Below are 18,586 nucleotides of genomic sequence, written 5' to 3' on the forward strand. Positions count from 1 at the left end.
CTACTTGTCATTTGACAAACGTGCTTATTATGAACAATCCCATTTATAAAAACAGTTCGAATAAAATAACTAGAAGGCTATATATTTGTACACAAATACGGCTATACCCGCATGTTATCGGTGTACCCAAACTTACAGTCCTTTTTTGCTGAGGCCTTAAAATTAAAGAAATTGTATGTGTAAAAAGTGAAAGTCCAAGTCACAAGCTTTAATTGAATGTAGGTTGCACTGTCGTAGCACTTAAAATAAATATATTGTAAAAAGTTCCCAGTCCCAGGGGAGTCGTCTCTCTTATTCTCCATAGGGTGCTGTTGTCAGGCTCTCTTACTCACAGTGAGGCTATGCAATATGATTCAGGGAAACTATTCCAGAGGGAGTATGTAAATTAAATGGAACAGCCATTTCAGAGGGAGTATGTAAATTAAACGGAACAGCCTTTTTTGGGGCCATTTCAGAGGGAGTATGTAAATTAAATGGAACAGCCAATGGGTATGTAATTTAACTGGAACAGCCTTAACGCATCACGCTGGTATTTCCAATTATGATATACGATCTGTCTGTTTAGTCCTCCGTGTGTGGTGTGGATGGGTGTGTGGGTGTTAGTAACAATATAATTCTCAGGTGCTATCTGTGTACAAATTCTGAGCCCGGAAGCTGCCTTATTTGATGAGAAACGGCCCGCCCTTTGTTTTAACATTTGGGGCCCTGGGGCCCATAATATTTGACTTATGAGGCCCATGTACATAATTATGTTGAAGTATAATTTCCTAGTGCTATCAGTAGACTCAAGCTGGCCACTGTAGCTACTTTATTTACTGAGTAACGGCCGGCCCTATGTTTTAGCGTTTGGGGCCCTGGGGCCAATATTATGTGATATATGGGGCTCATATGTACATATAACAATGTAGTTCTCAGGTGCAAACTGTGTACCAACTCTGAGCCTACACGACGCTCTTCCGATCTCAACCAGCCGGCTACTTTGTTTTAACATTTGGGCCCTGGGGCCCAATATATATGACTTATGGGGCTCATGTACATATGTTGAAGTATGATTCTCAAGTGCTATCAGTAGACTCAAGCTGGGCATTGTAGCTGCTTTATTTACTGAGTAACGACCGGCCCTATGTTTTAGCGTTTGGGGCCCTGGGGCCCATATTATGTGACATATGGGGATTATATATACATATGACAATATAATACTAAAGACCTATCTGTGTACCAAATCTGAACCCTGTAGCTACTTTATTTGTTGAGAAACGGCTGGCCCTTTGTTTTAAATTTTGGCCCCTGGGGCCCCAGCCTTGTACATCTGGGGCCAACATGGGCAAAAGGCACATCTACAACTTAGGGCCCATACGTATGCCACATTATAGCCCTAGTGATCTTGTACTTTTAGAGCTAGGCTTGTCAATCTGTTGCACCATATTTTAACATTTGGGCCCCTGGGGCCCATAATATATAACATATAGGGCTCTTGTATATTTGTAAATATAGAGTACCCCTAGGGCTATCAGTGTACCAACTCAGGGCCCTGAGGCTGCTTCATTTGTTGAGAAATGGCGTGCTTTGTATTTTCACATTTGGGCCCCTGGGGCCCGTGACCTTTGACCTCTGGGGCCAAGATGGGCAAAAGGCACTTCTAAGGGGTAAGGCCCATAAGTGTACCACATATGGGCCCCAGGGCCTTTGTAGTTTTAGCGCTAGCCTTGACAGAATGATGTGTTTGATGGAGGAGGAAAAGGAGGAGGAGAAGAAACTAGATGGCACAGTTGTGTTTGACCAAACACGAATATCTATGCCTGTGATTCCCACCCTAACCCCTTACCTATATACACCCCTGTAGGACTACATGCAACAAAGTATAAAAAGGTCCCCCTGTAGGACTACTTCCATCTAACACCCACCAACCCACCCCACCCCATACACGTAGTAATATTCAGCAAATAATAATAATAAGGAAAATGGGCCTCCTGTAGGACTACATGCAACAAAGTATACAAAAGTCCCCCATAGGACTTCTTTCATCTAACACCCACCAACCCACCCCACCTTATACACGTAGGAATACTCAGTAAATAATAATAAAGAAAATGGGCCCCCTGTAGGACTACATGCATCAAAGTATAAAAAGGTCCCCCTGTAGGACTACTTTCATCTAACACCTACCAACCCACCTCTCCTCATACACGTAGGAATACTCAGTAAATAAAATAATGAAAATGGCCCCTGTAGGACTACATGCAACAAAGTATAACCCATAGGACTACTTTCATCTGACACCCATTAACCCACCCCACCCCATACACGTATGAATACTCAGTAAATAATAATAAGGAAAATGGGCCCCCTGAAGGACTACATGCAACAAAGTATAAAAAAGGTCCCCCTGTAGGACTACTTTCATCTAACACCCACCAACCCACCTCACCCCATACACATAGGAATTCTCAGTAAATAGTAATAAAGAAAATGGGCCCCCCGTAGGACTACATAAAACAAAGTATAAAAAAGTCCCCTGTAGGACTACTTTCATTTAACACCCACCAACCTACCCCACCCCATACATGTAGGAATACTCGGTAAATAATAGTAAGGAAAATGGCCCCCTGTAGGACTACATGCAACAAAGTATAGAAAAGGTCCCCCGTAGGACTACTTTCATTTAACACCCACCAACCTACCCCACCCCATACACGTAGGAATACTCGGTAAATAATAGTAAGGAAAATGGCCCCTGTAGGACTACATGCAACAAAGTATAGAAAAGGTCCCCCGTAGGACTACTTTTATCTAACACCCATCAACCTACCCACCCCATACACGTAGGAATACTCAGTAAATAATAATAAGGAAAATGGGCCCCTGTGGGACTACATGCATCAAAGTATAAAAAGGTCCCCCTGTAGGACTACTTTCATCTAACACCCACCAACCCACCTCATCACATACACATAGGAATACTCAGTAAATAGTAATAAGGAAAATGGGCCCCCGTAGGACTACATAAAACAAAGTATAAAAAAGGTCCCTGTAGGACTACTTTCATTTAACACCCACCAACCTACCCCACCCCATACACGTAGGAATACTCAGTAAATAATAATAAGGAAAATGGGCCCCCTGTAGGACTACATGCATCAAAGTGCTATCAGTGTACCAACGCAGGGCATTGTAGCTGCTTTATTTACCGTGTAACGGCAGGCCCTGTGTTTTAGCATTTGGGGCCCTGGGGCCCATATTATGTGACATGGGGCTTTTATATTCATTTAACAATATAATGCTAAAGACCTATTAGTGTTTCAAATCTGATCCTTGTAGCTACTTTATTTGCTGAGAAACGGCCGGCCCTTTGTTTTAACATTTGGGCCTCTGGGGCCCCTAGCCTTGAACATGTGTAGCTAAAATGGGCAAAAGTCACATCTACAAGTTAGGGCCCGTAAATGTACCACATATGAGCCCTAGTGCCCTGTAGTTTTCGAGCTAGCCATGTCAATCTGTTGCCCCTTATTTTAACATTTGGGGCCCTGGGGCCCATAACTTAAGATATATGGGGCTCATTTATATTTGTAAATATAGAGTACCCCTAGGGCTATCAGTGTACCAACTCAGGGCCCTGAGGCTGTTTTATTTGATGAGAAATGGCATGATTGGTATTTTTACATTTGGGCCCCTGGGGCCCGTGACCTTTGACCTCTGGGGCCAAGATGGGCAAAAGGCAAATCTACGGGGTATGGTCATTATATGTGCCAAATATGAGCCCTAGGGCCCTTGTAGTTTTGGAGATAGTCCTGTCAATGTGAAGGGTCAGGAAAAGGAGAAGAAGAAGGAGAAGAAGAAGAAGAAGAAGAACTAGATGGCACAGTTGTGTTTGACCAAACACGAATATCTATGCCTGTGTTTCCCCCACTAACCCCCAACCCCGCACCCCCACCCACCATGACACTCTCAACCCACCCTGACACCCCGTAATATGTTTAATGCTAAAACAGCTATCAGTATACCAACATAGAGCATTGCAGCTGCTTTATTTACTGAGAAAACAGCCAGCCCTTTGTTTTAACATTTGGGCCCATGGGCCCCTAGCCCTGTACATCTGGGACCAAAACGGGCAAAAGGCACATCTACAACTTAGGGCTCATACATATGCCACATATGAGCCCTAGTGATCTTGTACTTTTAGAGCTGGGCTTGTAAATCTGTTGCACCATATTTTAACATTTGGGCCCCTGGGGCCCATAATATATAACATATGGGGCCTTGTATATTTGTAAATATAGAGTACCCCTAGGGCTATCAGTGTACCAACTCAGGGCCATGAGGCTGTTTTATTTGATGAGAAATGGCACGATTGGTATTTTTACATTTGGGCCCCTGGGGCCCGTGACCTTTGACCTATTGGGCCAAAATGGGCAAAAGGCACATCTATGGGGTAGGGCCATTAAGTGTGCCAAATATGAGCCATGGGGCCCTTGTAGTTTTGGAGATAGTCCTGTTAATATGAAGCGTGAGAAGAAGGAGAAGGAGAAGGAGAAGGAAAACTAGATGGCACAGTTGTGTTTGACCAAACACGAATATCTATGCCTGTGTTTCCCACCCTAACCCCCTTAACCCACCATGACACTCTTAATCCATCATGACACCCCATATTCTAAAAAGGGCTATCAGTATACCAACGAAAAAAATTGAAATAAATAAATAAATTAAAAATCAAATAATACCCCTTTAATTGCATTTGCTGTGTAAACGCTTGAGGGCGCTCCTCCTTAAATAATGCAACAAACATGTTCCATACAAAAAAAATCAAAAAAATCAAAAATCAAAAAATCTGAATACCCCTTTAATCCCAAACAGAGTGTCCCTTTAATGGCTGTTCCATCACCCTAACACCCACTGACACCCCATATTCTAAAAGGGCTATCAGTATACCAACAAAAAAATTAAATTAATTAATTAATTAAAAATCAAATAATAGCCCTTTAATTGCATTTGCTGTGTAAACGCTTGAGGGCGCTCCTCCTTAAATAATGCAACAAACACGTTCCATACAAAAAAATCAAAAAAAAAAAAAAATCAAAAATCTGAATACCCTTTAATCCCAAAACGAGAGTGTCCCTTTAATGGCTGTTCCATCACCCTAACACCCATTGACACCCCATATTCTAAAAGGGCTATCAGTATACCAACAAAAAAAATTAAAATTAATTAATTAATTAAAAATCAAATAATAGCCCTTTAATTGCATTTGCTGTGTAAACGCTTGAGGGCGCTCCTCCTTAAATAATGCAACAAACATGTTCCATACAAAAAAAAAAATCAAAAAAAAAAAATCAAAACATCTGAATACCCCTTTAATCCCAAAACGGAGTGTCCCTTTAATGGCTGTTCCATCACCCTATACTGAAAACCTATCTGTGTACCAAATCTGAGCCCTGTAGCTACTTTATTTGCTGAGAAACGGCCGGCCCTTTGTTTTAACATTTGGGCCTCTGGGCCCCTAGCCTTAAAAATCTGGGGCCATAATTGGTAAAATGCATATCTACAAGTTCAGGCCCATACGTGTGCCACATATGAGCCCTAGTGCCCTTGTAGTTTCACAGCTAACCTTGTCAATCTGTTGCCCCTTCTTTTAACATTTGGGGCCCTGGGGCCCATAATATATGACATACGGGGCTCATGTATATCTGTAAATATAGAGTACCCCTGGGGCTATCAGTGCACCAACTCAGGGCACCGAGGCTGCTTTATTTGATGAGAAACGGCATGCTTTGTATTTTTACATTTGGGCCCCTGGGGCCCGTGACCTTTGACCTATGGGCCCAAAATGGGCAAAAGGCACATCTATGGGGTAGGGCCATTAAGTGTGCCAAATATGAGCCCTGGGGCCCTTGTAGTTTTGGAGATAGCCCTGTTAATATGAAGCGTAAGAAGGAGAAGGAGAAGAAGAAGAACTAGATGGCACAGTTGTGTTTGACCAAACACGAATATCTATGCCTGTGTTTCCCACCCTAACCCCCTTAACCCACCATGACACTCTTAATCCATCATGACACCCCATGTTCTAAAAGGGCTATCAGTATACCAACAAAAAAAATTGAAATAAATAAATTAATTAAAAATCAAATAATACCCCTTTAATTGCATTTGCTGTGTAAACGCTTGAGGGCGCTCCTCCTTAAATAATGCAACAAATACAATTCCATACAAAAAAAAAATCAAAAAAAAAATCAAAAATCGGAATACCCTTTAATCCCAAAACGGAGTGTCCTTTAATGGCTGTTCCATCACCCTAACACCCACTGACACCCCATATTCTAAAAGGGCTATCAGTATACCAAAAAAAAAATTAAAATTAATTAATTAAAATCAAATAATAGCCCTTTAATTGCATTTGCTGTGTAAACGTTTGAGGGCGCTCCTCCTTAAATAATGCAACAAACACGTTCCATACAAAAAAAATCAAAAAAAAAAAAAAATCAAAAATCTGAATACCCCTTTAATCCCAAAACGGAGTGTCCCTTTAATGGCTGTTCCATCACCCTAACACCAACTGACACCCCAATATTCTAAAAGGGCTATAGTAAAATTAAAATTAATTAATTAATTAAAAATCAAATAATAGCCCTTTAATTGCATTTGCTGTGTAAACGCTTGAGGGCGCTCCTCCTTAAATAATGCAACAAACATGTTCCATACAAAAAAAAAAAAAATCAAAAATCAAAAAATCAAAAAATCTGAATACCCTTTAATCCCAAAACGGAGTGTCCCTTTAATGGCTGTTCCATCACCCTACACTGAAAACCTATCTGTGTACCAAATCTGAGCCCTGTAGCTACTTTATTTGCTGAGAAACGGCCGGCCCTTTGTTTTAACATTTGGGCCTCTGGGCCCCTAGCCTTAAAAATCTGGGGCCATAATTGGTAAAATGCATATCTACAAGTTCAGGCCCATACGTGTGCCACATATGAGCCCTAGTGCCCTTGTAGTTTCACAGCTAACCTTGTCAAACTGTTGCCCCTTTTTTAAACATTTGGGGCCCTGGGGCCCATAATATATGACATATGGGGCTCATGTATACATTTAAATATAGAGTACTCCTGGGGCTATCAGTGCACCAACTCAGGGCCCTGAGGCTGCTTTATTTGATGAGAAATGGCATGCTTTGTATTTTTACATTTGGGCCCCTGGGGCCCGTGACCTTTGACCTATGGGGCCAAAATGGGCAAAAGGCACATCTATGGGGTAGGGCCATTAAGTGTGCCAAATATGAGCCATGGGGCCCTTGTAGTTTTGGAGATAGTCCTGTTAATATGAAGCGTGAGAAGAAGGAGAAGAAGGAGAAGGAGAACTAGATGGCACAGTTGTGTTTGACCAAACACGAATATCTATGCCTGTGTTTCCCACCCTAACCCCCTTAACCCACCATGACACTCTTAATCCATCATGACACCCCATGTTCTAAAAGGGCTATCAGTATACCAACGAAAAAATTGAAATAAATAAATAAATTAAAATCAAATAATACCCTTTAATTGCATTTGCTGTGTAAACGCTTGAGGGCGCTCCTCCTTAAATAATGCAACAAACATGTTCCATACAAAAAAAAAAAAAAAAAAAAATCAAAAAATCAAAAAATCTGAATACCCCTTTCATCACAAAACGGAGAATCCCCATAATGCCCCTTCCATCACCCTAACACCCACTGACACCCCATATTCTAAAAGGGCTATCAGTATACCAAAAAAAAAATTAAAATTAATTAATTAATTAAAAATCAAATAATAGCCCTTTAATTGCATTTGCTGTGTAAACGCTTGAGGGTGCTCCTCCTTAAATAATGCAACAAACACGTTCCATACAAAAAAAAAATCAAAAAAAAAAAAAAATCAAAAAATCTGAATACCCCTTTAATCCCAAAACGGAGTGTCCTTTTAATGGCTGTTCCATCACCCTAACACCCACTGACACCCCATATTCTAAAAGGGCTATCAGTATAGCAACAAAAAAAAAAATTAAAATTAATTAATTAATTAAAAATCAAATAATAGCCCTTTAATTGCATTTGCTGTGTAAACGCTTGAGGGTGCTCCTCCTTAAATAATGCAACAAACACGTTCCATACAAAAAAAAAATCAAAAAAAAAAAAAAAAAAAAATCAAAAAATCTGAATACCCCTTTAATCCCAAAACGGAGTGTCCCTTTAATGGCTGTTCCATCACCCTAACACCCACTGACACCCCATATTCTAAAAGGGCTATCAGTATAGCAACAAAAAAAATTAAAATTAATTAATTAATTAAAAATCAAATAATAGCCCTTTAATTGCATTTGCTGTGTAAACGCTTGAGGGCGCTCCTCCTTAAATAATGCAACAAACATGTTCCATACAAAAAAAAAATAAATAAAAAAATCTGAATACCCCTTTAATCCCAAAACGGAGTGTCCCTTTAATGGCTGTTCCATCACCCTACACTGAAAACCTATCTGTGTACCAAATCTGAGCCCTGTAGCTACTTTATTTGCTGAGAAACGGCCGGCCCTTTGTTTTAACATTTGGGCCTCTGGGGCCCCTAGCCTTAAAAATCTGGGGCCAAAATTGGCAAAATGCATATCTACAAGTTCGGGCCCATACATGTGCCACATATGAGCCCTAGTGCCCTTGTAGTTTTACAGCTAACCTTGTCAAACTGTTGCCCCTTATTTTAACATTTGGGGCCCTGGGGCCCATAATATATGACATATGGGGCTCATGTATACATGTAAATATAGAGTACTCCTGGGGCTATCAGTGCACCACCTCAGGGCCCTGAGGCTGCTTTATTTGATGAGAAACGGCATGCTCTGTATTTTTACATTTGGGCCCCTGGGGCCCATGACCTTTGACCTATGGGGCCAAAATGGGCAAAAGGCAAATCTACAGGGTAGGGCCACTATGTGTGCCAAATATGAACCCTGGGGCCCTTGTAGTTTTGGAGATAGCCCTGTCAATATGAAGCGTGAGAAGGAGGAAAAGGAGAAGAAGGAAACGGAGAAGACTAAAGAGCATAAGCAGAATATCTATGCCCTGTTCCACAGGCATAGATAACTAGATGGCACTGTTGTGTTTGATCAAACACGAATATCTATGCCTGTGATTCCCCACCCCCCCTTAACACACCATGACACCCTTAACCCATCCTGACACCCCGTAATATGTTTAATGCTAAAAGGACTATCAGTATACCAACGCAGGGCATTGTAGCTGCTTTATTTACCGAGTAACGGCTGGCCCTTTGTTTTAGCGTTTGGGGCCCTGGGGCCCATAATATTTTTTGACTTTTATTATGGGGCTTTTATATTCATATAACAATATAATACTAAAGACCTATTAGTGTTTCAAATCTGAGCCTTGTAGCTTCTTTATTTGCTGAGAAACGGCCGGTGCTTTGTTTTAACATTTGGGCCTCTGGGGCCCCTAGCCTTGAACATCTGGAGCTAAAATGGGCAAAAGTCACATTGACAAGTTAGGGCCCATAGGTGTACCACATATGAGCTCTAGTGCCCCTGTAGTTTTCGAGCTAGCCATGTCAATCTGTTGCCCCTTATTTCAACATTTGGGGCCCTGGGGCCCATAACTTAAGATATATGGGGCTCATTTATATTTGTAAATATAGAGTACCCCTAGGGCTATCAGTGTACCAACTCAGGGCCCTGAGGCTGTTTTATTTAATGAGAAACGGCATGATTGGTATTTTTACATTTGGGCCCCTGGGGCCCGTGACCTTTGACCTCTGGGGCCAAGATGGGCAAAAGGCACTTCTACGGGGTATGGCCCATAAGTGTACCAAATATGAGCCCTAGGGCCCTTGTAGTTTTGGAGATAGCCCTGTCAATATGAAGCGTGAGGAGGAGGAAAAGGAGAAGAAGGAAACGGAGAAGACTAAAGAGCATAAGCAGAATATCTATGCCCTGTTGCACAGGCATAGATAACTAGATGGCACAGTTGTGTTTGACCAAACACGAATATCTATGCCTGTGTTTCCCACCCTAACCCCTTTAACCCACCATGACACTCTTAATCCATCATGACACCCCATATTCTAAAAGGGCTATCAGTATACCAACGAAAAAAATTAAAATAAATAAATAAATTAAAAATCAAATAATAGCCCTTTAATTGCATTTGCTGTGTAAACGCTTCAGGGCGCTCCTCCTTAAATAATGCAACAAACATGTTCCATACAAAAAAAAAAAAATCAAAAAATCTGAATACCCCTTTAATCCCAAAACGGAGTGTCCCTTTAATGGCTATTCCATCACCCTATACTGAAAACCTATCTGTGTTCCAAATCTGAGCCCTGTAGCTACTTTATTTGCTGAGAAACGGCCGGCCCTTTGTTTTAACATTTGGGCCTCTGGGGCCCCTAGCCTTAAAAATCTGGGGCCATAATTGGTAAAATGCATATCTACAAGTTCGGGCCCATACGTGTGCCACATATGAGCATTAGTGCTCTTGTAGTTTCACAGCTAACCTTGTCAAACTGTTGCCCCTTTTTTTAACATTTGGGGCCCTGGGGCCCATAATATATGACATATGGGGCTCATGTATACATGTAAATATAGAGTACCCCTGGGGCTATCAGTGCACCAACTCATGGCCCTGAGGTTGCTTTATTTGATGAGAAACGGCATGCTTTGTATTTTTACATTTGGGCCCCTGGGGCCCGTGACCTTTGACCTATGGGCCTAAAATGGGCAAAAGGCACATCTATGGGGTAGGGCCATTAAGTGTGCCAAATATGAGCCCTGGGGCCCTTGTAGTTTTGGAGATAGCCCTGTTAATATGAAGCGTAAGAAGGAGGAGAAGGAGAAGGAGAAGAAGAAGAAGGAAAAGGAGAAGACTAAAGAGCATAAGCAGAATATCTATGCCCTGTTGCACAGGCATAGATAACTAGATGGCACTGTTGTGTTTGAGCAAACACGAATATATATGCCTGTGATTCACACCCTAACCCCCAATGACCTTGACATGACCTTGACCATTATTGGCACTTGATGGTGATATCATCCACCAAGTTTGGTTACAATCCAACAATCTTTCCTCTGATGACCTTGACATGACCTTATCCATTTTTGGCATTCGATGGTGATCCCATTCACCCAGTTTGTTGACAATCCAACAATCTATACTCGGATGACCTTGACATGACCTTGACCAATATTGGCGCTCGATGGTGTTCTCATTCACCAAGTTTGATTACAATCTAACATTCTTAACTCTGATGACCTTGACATGACCTTGACCATTTTTGGCATTCGATGGTGATCCCATGCACCAAGTTTGGTGGCAATCCAATAATCTATACTCAGATGACCTTGATATGACCTTGACCATTTTCGGCACTCGATGGTGATCTCATCAACCAAGTTTGATGTCAATCCAACAATTTTTGCTCTGATGACCTTGACATGACCTTGACAATAATTGGCACTCGATGGTGATCTCATCCACCAAGTTTGATGATAATCCAACAAACTATACTCGGATGACCTTGACATGACCTTGACCCTTTTCGGCATTCGATTGTGATCACATCCACCAAATATAATGACAATCCAACAAGATATACTTAGATGACCTTGACATGACCTTGACCCCTAAAAGGCACATCTTTGGGGTGGGGGCATTAAGTGTGCCAAGTATGAGCCCTGGGGCCCTTGTAGTTTTGGAGCTAGCCCTGTTAATATGAAGCGTGAGGAGGAGAAGGAGAAGAAGAAGGAGAAGACTAAAGAGCATAAGGAGAATATATATGCCCTGTTACACAGGCATATATAAATGCCCTGTTACACAGGCATATATAAGGAAAAGGAGAAGACTAACTAGATGGCACAGTTGTGTTTGACCAAACACGAATATCTATGCCTGTGTTTCCCACCCTAACGCCCTTAACCCACCATGACACTCTTAATCCATCATGACACCCCATATTCTAAAAGGGCTATCAGTATACCAACGAAAAAAATTAAAATAAATTAATAAATTAGAAATCAAATAATACCCCTTTAATTGCATTTGCTGTGTAAACGCTTGAGGGCGCTCCTCCTTAAATAATGCAACAAACATGTTCCATACAAAAAAAAAAAAAAAAAAAAAAATCAAAAAATCTGAATACCCTTTAATCCCAAAACGGAGTGTCCCTTTAATGGCTGAGTAAGGCTAACATCCTATATATACCTTTTAGACATTTGGGGCCCTGGGGCCCATAGTAAATGACCTATGGAGCTCATGCATATTAGTGAATGTCTTATGCCTAAGGGCTATCAGTGTACAAACTCAGGGCCCTGAGGCTGTTTTAATTAAAGAGAAACTGCATGTTTTATATTTTAACATTTGGGCCCCTGGGGCCCATGACCTTTGACCTATGGGGCCAAAATGGGCAAAAGGCACATCTATGGGGTAGGGCCATTAAGTGTGCCAAATATGAGCCCTGGGGCCCTTGTAGTTTTGGAGATAGCCCTGTTAATGTGAAGGGTCAGAAGGAGAAGGAGAAGAAGAAGAAGGAAAACTAGATGGCACTGTTGTGTTTGAGCAAACACGAATATATATGCCTGTGATTCCCACCCTAACCTCCAATGACCTTGACATCACCTTGACCATTATTGGCACTCGATGGTGATATCATCCACCAAGTTTGGTGGCAATTCAACAATCTATGCTCAGATGACCTTGACACGACCTTGACCATTATCGGCACTCGATTGTGATCACCTTCACCAGGTTTGGATACAATCTAACAATCTTTACTTTGATGACCTTGACATGACCTTGACCATTTTCGCATTCGATTATGATCCCATGTACCAAGTTTGGTGGCAATCCAATAATCTTTACTCTGATGACCTTGATATGACCTTGACCATTTTTGGCTTTCAATGGTGATCCCATGCACCAAGTTTGGCGGCAATCCAATAATCTATACTCGGATGACCTTGATATGACCTTGACCATTTTCGGCACTCGATGGTGATCTCATCAACCAAGTTTGATGACAATCCAACAATTTTTGCCCTGATGACCTTGACATGACCTTGAACATAATTGGCACTCGATGGTGATCTCATCCACCAAGTTTGATGATAATCCAACAAACTATACTCGGATGACCTTGACATGACCTTGACCCTTTTCGGCATTCGATTGTGATCACATCCACCAAATATGATGACAATCCAACAATATCTACTTAGATGACCTTGACATGACCTTGACCCCTAAAAGGCACATCTTTGGGGTGGGGCCATTAAGTGTGCCAAGTATGAACCCCAGGGCCCTTGTAGTTTTGGAGATAGCCCTGTCATTATGAAGTGTGAGAAGGAGAAGAAGAAGAAGGAGAAGAAGAACTAGATGGCACTGTTGTGTTTGAGCAAACACGAATATATATGCCTGTGATTCCCACCCTAACCCCCAATGACCTTGACATGACCTTGACCATTATTGGCACTCGATGGTGATATCATCCACCAAGTTTGGTTACAATCCAACAATCTTTACTCTGTTGACCTTGACATGACCTTATCCATTTTTGGCATTCGATGCTGATCCCATGCACCAAGTTTGGTGACAATCCAACAATCTATACTCGGATGACCTTGACATGACCTTGACAAATATTGGCGCTTGACGATGATCTCATTCACCAAGTTTGGTTACAATCTAACAATCTTTACTCTGATGACCTTGGCATGACCTTGACCAATATTGGCGCTCGATGGTGATCTCATTCACCAAGTTTGGTGATAATCCAGCAATCTATACTCGGATGACCTTGACATGACCTTGACAAATATTGGCGCTTGACGGTGATCTCATTCACCAAGTTTGGTTACAATCTAACAATCTTTACCCTGATGACCTTGACATGACCTTGACCATTTTGGCATTCGATTATGATCCCATGCACCAAGTTTGGTAGCAATCCAATAATCTTTACTCTGATGACCTTGATATGACCTTGACCATTTTTGGCATTCGATGGTGATCCCATGCACCAAGTTTGGTGCCAATCCAATAATCTATACTCGAATGACCTTGATATGACCTTGACCATTTTCGGCACTCGATGGTGATCTCATCCACCAAGTTTGATGATAATCCAACAAACTATACTCGGATGACCTTGACATGACCTTGACCCTTTTCGGCATTCGATTGTGATCACATCCACCAAATATGATGACAATCCAACAATATCTACTTAGATGACCTTGACATGACCTTGACCCCTAAAAGGCACATCTTTGGGGTGGGGGCATTAAGTGTGCCAAGTATGAGCCCTGGGGCCCTTGTAGTTTTGGAGCTAGCCCTGTTAATGTGAAGGGTGAGGAGGAAAAGGAGAAGAAGGAGAAGAACTAGATGGCACTGTTGTGTTTGAGCAAACACGAATATATATGCCTGTGATTCTCACCCTAACCTCCAATGACCTTGACATGACCTTGACCATTATTGGCACTCGATGGTGATATCATCCATCAAGTTTGGTAGCAATTCAACAATCTATGCTCCGAAGACCTTGACATGACCTTGACCATTTTTGGCATTCCATTATGATCCCATGCACCAAGTTTGATGGCAATCCAACAATCTTTACTCTGATGACCTTGACATGACCTTGACCATTTTTGGCATTCGATGGTGATCTCATCAACCAAGTTTGATGATAATCCAACAAACTATACTCGGATGACCTTGACATGACCTTGACCTTTTTCGGCATTCGATTGTGATCACATCCACCAAATATGATGACAATCCAATATATACTTAGACGACCTTGACATGACCTTGACCCCTAAAAGGCACATCTTTGGGGTGGGGGCATTAAGTGTGCCAAGTATGAGCCCTGGGGCCCTTGTAGTTTTGGAGCTAACCCTGTTAATATGAAGCGTGAGGAGGAGAAGGAGAAGAAGAAGGAGAAGACTAACTAGATGGCACTGTTGTGTTTGAGCAAACACGAATATATATGCCTGTGATTCCCATCCTAACCTTGACCATTTTCGGCACTCGATGGTGATCCCATCCACCAAGTTCGGTGGCAATCTAACCTACTATACTCAGGGTGACCTTGACATGACCATGACCATTTTCGGCACTCGATGGTGATCTCACCCACCAAGTTTGATGACAATCCAACAACATATACTCGGATGACCTTGACATGACCTTGACCATTTTCAGCATTCGATGCTGATCCCATCCACCAAGTTTGATGGCAATCCAACAATCTATCCTCATATGACCTTGACATGACCTTGACCATTTTCGGCACTAGATGATGATCTCATCCACCAAGTTTGATGACATTCCAACAACCTATACTCGGATGACCTTGACATGACCTTGACCATTTTTGGCATTCGATGGTGATCCCGTGCACCAAGTTTCGTGGCAATCCAACAATCTTTACTTGGATGACCTTGACTTGACCTTGACCATTATTGGCACTCGATGGTGATCTCATCCACCAAGTTTGATGATAATCCAACAAATTATACTTGGATGACCTTGGGGGCCCGCGACCTTCGACTTTTGGGGACAAAAGGGGAAAAAGGCACATCTATGGGGCAGGGCCATTATGTGTGCCAAATATGAGCCCCAGGGACCCTGTAGTTTTGGAGATAGCCTTGTCAATATGAAGCGTGAGGAGGAAAAGGAGAAGAAGGAGAAGACGGAGAAGACTAACTAGATGGCACAGTTGTGTTTGACCAAACACGAATATCTATGCCTGTGTTTCCCACCCTAACCCCTTAACCCACCATGACACTCTTAATCCATCATGACACCCCATATTCTAAAAGGGCTATCAGTATACCAACGAAAAAAATTAAAATAAATTAATTAATTAAAAATCAAAAAATACCCCTTTAATTGCATTTGCTGTGTAAACGCTTGAGGGCGCTCCTCCTTAAATAATGCAACAAACATATTCCATACAAAAAAATCAAAAAAAAAAAAAAAAATCAAAAATCTGAATACCCTTTAATCCCAAAGCGGAGTGTCCCTTTAATGGCTGTTCCATCACCCTAACACCCCCTCCCCTCGGTCCTTAACCTACCATGACACCTTTAATCCGGAATATGTTTGATTCTAAAAGGGCTATCAGTATACTGACTAAAATATTAAATTGAAAATCAAGGAATACCCCTTTAATTGCATCTGCCCTATGTTTTAACAATTGGGGCCCTGGGCCCATATTATGTGACATATGGGGCTATTATATTCATATAAAAATATAATGCTAAAGATCAATTAGTGTACCAAATCTGAGCGCTGTAGCTACTTTATTTGCTGAGAAACGGCCGGCCCTTTGTTTTAACATTTGGGCCTCTGGGGCCCCTAGCCTTAACAATTTGGGGCCAAAATTGGCAAAATGCATATCTACAAGTTCGGGCCCATACATGTGCCACATGTGAGCCCTAGTGCCCTTGTAGTTTTACAGCTAACCTTGTCAAACGGTTGCCCCTTATTTTAACATTTGGGGCCCTGGGGCCCAAAATATATGACATATGGGGCTCATGTATACCTGTAAATATAGAGTACCCCTGGGGCTATCAGTGCACCAACTCAGGGCCCTGAGGCTGCTTTATTTGATGAGAAATGGCATGCTTTGTATTTTTACATTTGGGCCCCTGGGGCCCGTGGCCTTTGGCCTATGGGGCCAAAATGGGCAAAAGGCACATCTACAGGGTAGGGCCAATAAGTGTGCCAAATATGAGCCCTGGGGTCCTTGTAGTTTTGGAGATAGCCCTGTCAATGTGAAGAGTGAGAAGGAGGAAAAGGAGAAGAAGGAAACGGAGAAGACTAAAGAGCATAAGGAGAACTAGATGGCACAGTTGTGTTTGACCAAACACGAATATCTATGCCTGTGTTTCCCACCCTAACCCCCTTAACCCACCATGACACTCTTAATCCATCATGACACCCCATATTCTAAAAGGGCTATCAGTATACCAACGAAAAAAATTGAAATAAATAAATTAATTAAAAATCAAATAATACCCCTTTAATTGCATTTGCTGTGTAAACGCTTGAGGGCGCTCCTCCTTAAATAATGCAACAAACATGTTCCATACAAAAAAAATCAAAAAAAAAAAATCAAAAAATCTGAATACCCCTTTAATCCCAAAACGGAGTGTCCCTTTAATGGCTGTTCCATCACCCTAACACCCACTGACACCCCATATTCTAAAAGGGCTATCAGTATACCAACAAAAAAAAATTAAAATTAATTAATTAATTAAAAATCAAATAATAGCCCTTTAATTGCATTTGCTGTGTAAACGCTTGAGGGCGCTCCTCCTTAAATAATGCAACAAACATGTTCCATACAAAAAAAAATCAAAAAAAAAAATCAAAAATCTGAATACCCTTTAATCCCAAAACGGAGTGTCCTTTAATGGCTGTTCCATCACCCTATACTGAAAACCTATCTGTGTACCAAATCTGAGCCCTGTAGCTACTTTATTTGCTGAGAAACGGCCGGCCCTTTGTTTTAACATTTGGGCCTCTGGGCCCCTAGCCTTAAAAATCTGGGGCCAAAATGGGCAAAATGCATATCTACAAGTTCGGGCCCATAGGTGTGCCACACGTGAGCCCTAGTGCCCTTGTAGATTTACAGCTAACCTTGTCAATCTGTTGACCCTTATTTTAAGATTTGGGGCCATGGGGCCCACAAAATATGACATATGGGCTCATGTATACCTGTAAATATAGAGTACCCCTGGGGCTATCAGTGCACCTACTCAGGGCCCAGAGGCTGCTTTATTTGATGAGAAACGGCATGCTTTGTATTTTTACATTTGGGCCCCTGGGGCCCGTGACCTTTGACCTATGGGGCCAAAATGGGCAAAAGGCACATCTACGGGGTAGGGCCATTAAGTGTGCCAAATATGAGCCATGGGGCCCTTGTAGTTTTGAAGATAGCCCTGTTAATATGAAGGGTGAGAAGGAGGAGAAGGAAAAGGAGAAGGAGAAGGAGAACTAGATGGCACTGTTGTGTTTGATCAAACACGAATATCTATGCCTGTGATTCCCACCCTAACCCCCAACTCCTCACCACCCCACCACCATGACACTCTTAACTCACCCTGACACCCCGTAATATGTTTAATGCTGAAACAGCTATCAGTATACCAACCTAGATCATTGTAGCTGCTTTATTTACCAAGTAACGGCCGGCCCTCTGTTTTAGGATTTGGGGCCCTGGGGCCCATATTATGTGACATATGGGGCTCTTATATTCATATAACAATATAATGCTAATGATCAATTAGTGTACCAAATCTGAGCGCTGTAGCTACTTTATTTGCTGAGAAACGGCCGGCCCTTTGTTTTAACATTTGGGCCTCTGGGGCCCCTAGCCTTAAAGATCTGGGGCCAAAATGCATATCTACAAGTTTGGGCCCATACATGTGCCACATATGAGCCATAGTGCCCTTGTAGTTTTACAGCTAACCCTGTCAATCTGTTGCTCTTTATTTTAACATTTGGGGCCCTGGGGCCCATAATATATGACATATGGGGCTCGTGTATACATGTATATATAGAGTACTC

The 18,586-nt window shown here is 41.9% G+C and overlaps 1 protein-coding gene across 2 annotated transcripts in view; it reads right to left on the bottom strand.

Moving 5' to 3' along the window:
- Positions 1-18,586, bottom strand: part of LOC140151142 (peptidyl-prolyl cis-trans isomerase FKBP14-like) — an 83,035-nt gene that overhangs the window by 7,987 nt on the left and 56,462 nt on the right. The window lies entirely within an intron of this gene.

Source organism: Amphiura filiformis, chromosome 4 (assembly GCF_039555335.1).
Source record: "Amphiura filiformis chromosome 4, Afil_fr2py, whole genome shotgun sequence".
NCBI lineage: Eukaryota > Metazoa > Echinodermata > Ophiuroidea > Amphilepidida > Amphiuridae > Amphiura > Amphiura filiformis.